This window comes from Phymastichus coffea, unplaced genomic scaffold (genome assembly GCF_024137745.1).
Source record: "Phymastichus coffea isolate CEN01 unplaced genomic scaffold, Cenicafe_Pcof_1.1 PCOF00031, whole genome shotgun sequence".
Taxonomy (NCBI): Eukaryota; Metazoa; Arthropoda; class Insecta; order Hymenoptera; family Eulophidae; genus Phymastichus; species Phymastichus coffea.
In genome coordinates this window covers 2,992,665-2,999,778 of record NW_026706842.1, presented here as the reverse complement: position 1 = coordinate 2,999,778, position 7,114 = coordinate 2,992,665, and the positions used below count along the sequence as shown (strand labels likewise).

At 42.7% G+C, this 7,114-nt stretch overlaps 1 protein-coding gene across 3 annotated transcripts in view; it reads left to right on the top strand.

Annotated features, from left to right (window-relative positions):
* Window positions 1-419: 419 nt before the first annotated feature.
* Window positions 420-7,114, top strand: part of LOC131663155 (uncharacterized) — a 243,505-nt gene continuing 236,810 nt past the window's right edge. For 2 of the 3 annotated variants that reach the window (XM_058933327.1, XM_058933324.1), the window contains exon 1: window positions 420-657. The gene's annotated coding sequence lies outside the window, so the exon portion shown is untranslated. Of the gene's footprint in view, window positions 658-1,436; window positions 1,461-7,114 lie in introns of those variants that run through there. The other variant, XM_058933325.1, reaches the window with a different exon arrangement.

Here is a 7,114-nt window from a genome sequence, read left to right as displayed (position 1 = left end):
GAAGCGATGAGGAATGATGCCAGCAAGTTTCCCAAAGCTGATTGCCTTTTGCAATTTAGCGAATACATACTACTACAAGCGGATATGCAAATGTTGAGAATGAAGCAGTGGCCAGCGTCTATGGCGATATGAAAGCAAGTCGGCAGATTGAGATGATGGATAATGTGCTCGAATGTAAAATACGCAGCGCCGAGCAAGCGTTGCAGAATTGCTTTGATCACAGGGAATTGAGAGGATCCGTTAGAATAAGAAGCTGGCAGTATGTATAGGTATAGGCATGGGTTAGGCAGAGCGTCGAACGGCTTACGGCAGGCGCAGCGCAGGGGCGAGCGAGGAGAGCCAGCAGAGGGCGCGCGCCTTCGGCGAGTCAGCGCTGTCGGCAGCTCTCGACTGTCAGTTTGCTGGAGTCGGTTCCGCGTGCCACAGTCTCGAGTGTAGGCCGTCTTTCTCTCTCGCTCTCCCGCGCTAGAGTCGCGCCTGGCGGCGATCGGACTTTTCTGGCGCGCAACGTTAGTCCGCTGCTGCTGCAGAGAGAGAGAGGGGCAGGACCGAGGCTAGCAGAGTATGCTGTGGCTGCGTTGGCTACTTGGCTACTGATTGCCAGGCTGCTGCAACTCGTTCGCCAGCTACGAGCTAACAGTGGTTACGATTCAACAGGTGCTGCGCCGTTGTTGTTTCTCGCTCTATGTGTGTTGCGGCATTGTTCGTCCCGCGAGCGAACGCTGTCCGTGAAACTAAATGCCGAGGTTGTCTCTACGTTAACTCTCTGCACGATCAACCGAGAGGTTAGGACTATTTGAGGAGTCCGGGACCTGCCTGCCATTGACAAACCGCGTCCGACGCCACGTGATTGCCGCGCGAGGAGAGCGGAGCTCGGTGTCGTCCTGCTGCTGCTGCTGCTGCTGCAGCAGCGTTCGCCAAACTCTTATTCAAACTCGACCTCGCTCTCCCTCTTTCTCCTCGGGATCGCTGATCGAGGACCAACGTACTGTATAACGCGCGCAACTTTGCGCCGCTCACATCCTCGTCCTTTGTTCGTAGCTCGCTGGCTGCTTTTTCGGCGGATTTTTCGGCCGACTGCATGCGCACCCGAGTTTCGACTGCCAGTTTTAACTACAGTGTTTTTTTTTTTTTTGCGAGCTATGCTGGGATTTGCTCGACTGTTGTTTACTGTGCTAGCTTGAGTGTGGGCGAAAATCGACGAGTGCCACTTTGTATTAAGCCGCCTTGTTCTGCCGGTTATTTTTGTTTTTGTCCACGCCAACGAGTGCAATTCTATGTGTTGTATTGAGTGCAAGTGTATAGTTGGTGTATAGGTATATTACTCTGTCGCTTGTCGTACGTGCTCACTCTTTCGTGTTTCGTTGATTTTGCCTTGTGGATGAGAGCAGGTTGTCGAGTACTGTGCTGCTGTTCTGCTGCTGTTGTTGCAGTGAGTCTCAACAGGACCTTTTATGGCGGTGAGTTATACTCGTATCTTATTCTCCTGCGCTTGTAGCCACCCTACGAGAATAGTCTGCAACAAAGCCTCGCGTTCCTTCACTTCTTTTTTCTTCAATTTTTGTTTTGGTTTCGCACTCTGCTACTGCCAACACTCAACATCGATCGCTCAAGACAATTAATTTTTTGGCTTCCATCCACGCGCCTGAGTGTCTACATTGTTGTTAATACCGTTACCTTCTGGCGATAGAAGAAAAAATATCTGTTGATTTAGCGCGAAAATTGTAGAAAAACTCGCTTTGGGTCCGATAACTATATTTTTTTAGGAAAGGCCGCGTAGAAAAGAACTCATAGTTTTGTTGTAAATAGGAAATTGACCAACCAACCGCAGCATTTCGTCAGTGTATCATTCTATCGGTATTACGGAGCGCATATTTTACCTATACATATGCACAGATCGAACAGTGAAGTAGAGCATGAGTTGCTCCGTTTCTCACACTGCTTCGAGGATTCCGTCACGCACATAATGTACACGCAGCTGCGTATATAGTATAGCGTGCGCTTACTCACCAAGGATTCATTCATCAGTGCCTGTACTTGCATTTACAGCCTTAAAATAAAACGCGTTTAATGCTTCTTACACTTTCCACTTGAATGTTTTCTGTTCTTGCTGCACGAGTATGATCTTGGATATATTTAAATCCTTCTTTATATTTCCAATGTACAAATGTTGTTATCATGAATTAACAAATGTTGTTATTATGAATTGAATACTGCCAATAAATTTATGTCGATTGATTTTTTTTAAGATGACAATTTTTATGGGTAGATACAAAACCTTGTACTGCATAATAAGTATTATTAGTGTGTTATTTTCAGATGAATACTCTTTCTTCGGCCAGACCAGATTGAAAGAGATTCGATGGAATATCAAGTATTCACGGTAGTTTGAGCTTTCTAATTATATTTTCAGGCTTTTAGCCGCCTATGCGCGATGAGTTCACAGTATACGGGCACTGAGCAATGCTTGAACTTCCGTATAGCCTTGCAAAAGTAAAAGGAACCACGTCATTCGTCAAAATATCTCGACAGAATCAATCCGTAGATATTTGATAAAAGATATGAAAATCAATAAAAATAACTCATTGTTAATGCTAACAGTAATTAGAGTGAGTCTTCTATGTCAGAAAATAAAAAAACTGCAAGAGTCATTCTGACCAAAAATAAATAGTCTTTATCACGCTTAAAAAGTAGTTATGTTCTCCGAGAAATAATTACGAATAACATATTTTTTAAATGAATAGCTGAATCACTTAATTTGGTAGCAAATTGAAAGCGAGGCTATAATTGAATATTTCCTGTTCTGGGAAATTCAGTGGTGATTGCACCGACTGGAAAAATGTATGAATCTAATCAAACGTATTATTCGTTAATTATCGGTCTACTCTACTGGAAAAATCAATAATTTGTTGGCGTCGATAGATTGCAACTGCAAAGGAAGTGGAATGTATCAGTTATGTTCAAAAGAGACTTTGCTGCTGCGGAAGGTGAACTGAAAGCGAATCGAAACACTATCCGGCTTATCAACTTCATATGCGACTGATGGTCAGATATACGATGATATCGGACAGATAAGCCGGCGACGGGCTCTATATTTATATCGAGCTTTGGCGATCGATGTGAAAGTCGATGCCGTCGTTTGAAAATGCTGAAAAAAATGCTCGACGCCGCGCTACGCGGATGTGCGCAGATCTTCTAGGAGTGCGGCGGATTGGAAAGCACTGAATGGAGGGACGGGGGAGGGCGCTGATCCAGCAGACCAGCTTGATGAAATTGGCGTCACCGCCGATGCTCGCGTACGCGAAATCGGGACGCGGACGAGGCGAGCCATGGAGCGGTCTCGCAGCTGCCGAGCGAGCGCGCGAGTGTGTTCGCGGCTGCGGAGGCGCGCTGATTCAAGTTCAAGCCGCGGCGCCGGTCTTTGGCCTCTGCGCGCTCGGCGAGCTCTGCTCTTTAAGCGATCCCCTCTCCGCGCTCGCCCGCTCGCTCGCGAGTCGGCTCGCCTCGGCCGATGGATCGCCGACTGCGCGCTAGTCGCTGAGCTGTGGTCAACTCCATTTCACGCTCTGATTTTCTCGCGGCGCTCGAGGCACGCCTTCTTCTCTCTCGCTCTCGCGCAACACCGAGCTGCCTGCTTTCTCTCGGCAATTTTCAGCTTTATCGTTTGCAATTAGCATCGCCGAGACCAACAACAGCAACGACGACCACGTCGGCGTGGACGCGAACAGACTCGTCGGCTGCTGGAGAGCTCTAGTCGGCCATGACTCAATCCAGACGTTGCCAGCTCTCCTCTCTCTTTCTAGATACCCTTCGAGCAGCTCGCTATTCTCGTTGGGAGCGCAGGGCGCGGGCCTGCTCTCCGCACGACAAAGCGCCAGCGTGAATATACCGCCGATCTCATCGATCTGTTGTGTCGCGCCTGCTCGTCTCTCTGGCCTGGCACGGCCGATGCCAACTCGCGTGCGTCTATCGCGCCTCGCGATTTTGAGGCGCGCGGCAGCACTGCAGCGTTGCGCTACCGCGAGCCGGGCCGCGAGGCGTGCTTATCGCTCGGCCACTTCGCTACAAGGTGCCGAGCCTGCCTTGGCCGCGGAGACATGCATTGGCTACACGCGTCTCGTGGTCGACGAGCGGCGAGGCCGACCAGTCCTCCCCCCCCCCCCTCCCTATGGGCTCTCGGCGCGTTGTCGGCTGACCGCCCGCCTCGTTCCGTGTGAATCATTCTCGCGCTTACGGCGCGCCACCTACTAACCAGCCTAGCATCCGTTGTCGACGACTTATCTTTTGCTCGGTTCTAAACATTCATTCGATCGGGTGCTGTGAATCAGCCGTAAACTGCAGCTCTGTGCGCGTGGCCAATACATACAATGTTTTCCTCACTTTCAGTGTTTCAAGTCCTTCTCCTCGTTCGCGACCGTATCACGTGACCATGTTTGCGCTATCTGTTGAAATTGACTGCTGGAAATGAAAATTATCTAGTGAATAATGTCTCAATGCGCCGCGGCTATTCTGATAAAAATGAGCCGTGATTCAGTGTCAGTACATGATGAGATACGCTCTTTTGACTATCGTATTACTATACCTATATTTCGTATCTTCACGTTCTTTGCTACAGTCGCAGCTTATTGCGTTGAACACCTCCGATGTGGGTCCTCTTATGAACAATCGGTACTAAAAAATATAAGTTCTCTTAAATCATTAGTTACGACCTCAGTTTCTTTCAATTCTAGCATTTCATCATGAATAATTCAAGATCCCCTATGCCCAGCTCCTATAAAGCACACAACCAAAATTTATATCCAGAAAGTGGAGTATCTTTTGCCCTATTATTGCTCTATAACGTAGGAAAGCTAAAAATTATATAAATTATCATGACTTTACCCCGGCACTCTACATAACTGATAAAAATTATTAACTGAAAAATAGTAATATATTCTTTGGTAGTACATGTGTTGTATACGTTCGTAAAGGATGATTGTAGGATACGGGCGATGAATATGTTGTATTAGTACGGTTGGTATGGGATTATTATGAATTGATTAAATTAATCATTGAAACTTCAAAATAGCATTTTAAGACATTTTCATCGAAGATTACGAGAAGAATAATGCACTCGTTCACCATGTACTCTACTCGAGCTTTTAGAAGTACCTGATTCACCAGCGTAGTATAGATTTAATATCCCTTTTTACTCTGCGCATCTACTTAGTTCCTGGCGTAAATGCTTTTATAGAGATAGTCGGTAGACGCCAATCCCCCTCCCTCCATTTACTGAGCCTACTGTTTAAGGTAGGTTGCAAGCCACCAAATTTTAGTTTAAAAAAAAGCCGTTGATAACCACCAGAAATCAAACTCAGATTTATCCACTGAGCTAACGCGAGCCTGTCTTAATCTTAAAGTTATTACTGACTCATGCCGAGACAATGATATCAATTGAAATTCTTTGCTCTTTACTGAAGTTTAGTTACGAATAAACAAATTAGCCAATGTTAGTTCTAACATTCATTATAGATTTCTAAATATTTCAATTAATTTTTACAATCGTGCAATCTTATTTGTTGTTTTAATAGAATTCAGGAATCAATTCAAGTAAAAAAAATTTTTAACTTTATACTTTACTGTACATTTGCAGTAGACTTATCATACATTTTGAAATATACTTTTTACGTACTAGTTTACTTGATAAAAAACATAAAAAACTTTTTGACATAAAATACTTCACAAGAAATTGCATTTGTAGTAAAGTAGAGTACTGTGTTCTATTTAAATTTCAAAGGATGTTGTATTCTAGGGGTATTTAAAAAAACGCTTGATACCTTGCTTGCACTCAGGCGTTAATATCACTATCACGCCGTGAAATAATAATGGGCTACTTGAGTCTCATACATCCTAATGTATTGTTGTATTACATTATACGAGTATGCTGAACAAGCTTTAAGTTCTCCGACACTCTTGTAGAATAAAGTATAAAACACTGAATAATGATCACAATATGTACCAAGGCGGTTTGCATGACATGACAGATTGATTTTTTACATACAGCATTGCTGGATTTACAGTTTAAAGACCCCTCCTCCCCTCCCTGTCCTTCCGTAAATATACAAACTAATGTAAATTGATGGGGTGACTTTACTCCAAGATTTAACTGCGTATAGTGCTATCAACCTAAAAAATACATAGGTTGGTAGTTTTTACTAATCTAAGTACCTACAATAAATTTTGGATCGTTCAGTGTGTATTAGTTTCTTCAAAAATAAATGTTTAAAAATGTTGTTTCAAAAATAATATTATTTAGGTTTGGAAATTTGCTTACGAGACTTGACAAATGAAAAAGGACATTAGTATTATTTTTCAAACATCATTTTCAAGCATTTATTTTTAAAGAAACTAATAGACTGAATGATCTAAAATTGATTTCTTAGCATTTCAATCGGTAAAGACTATCACCCATGTTTTTCTTTAAACCTTCAAGCAAATTAATTTACATTCATTCGTATATCTATGGAAAAGTAGAGTGACCCTTGAGGACATTACCTTGGATCACCGTAGCGCACTACTTTGCCGATACAAAGTTGAATTTTGATAAGGCGAAAAACATTATGAAGAAGAAAGCTTACTTGAAAATAAACTCAATGCCGCTTGTTTTACTAATTAAAAAATGCAAAATATAATATGAGAAGTCATATTGTATCAGAAAAGTACTGAATTAGATTGAACATAACCTCTCCGCAAGTCGTTTCTAAATAATATTTCTGTCAAAGGTATTATAAAGTATGTTCAAACTTTGTAATATTATTCCGTTAATGTTTTTCTACTAATTTATCTAAACTTATTTATGTGTGTTATTTATATCATAGTTTTTCTTTTTGTTATAGAATTTTTTTCCATAAGAGCGCATGTTAATCGTAACATTATCAACTCCGAATTTCTACGCATTTTGTATTATACATACATTGAAAAAATTACGGCAAGTTCAAAACACTCTCAACTTTAATATTCTTGATTTTCATCATATTCTGTTGTCATTTAACAAAACAGGGCAACGTCCTCGAGGTGAAATCTGAACCACCAATTATATCGGAAATTTCGTTATCTAGCTCAATATTTAGTTTTA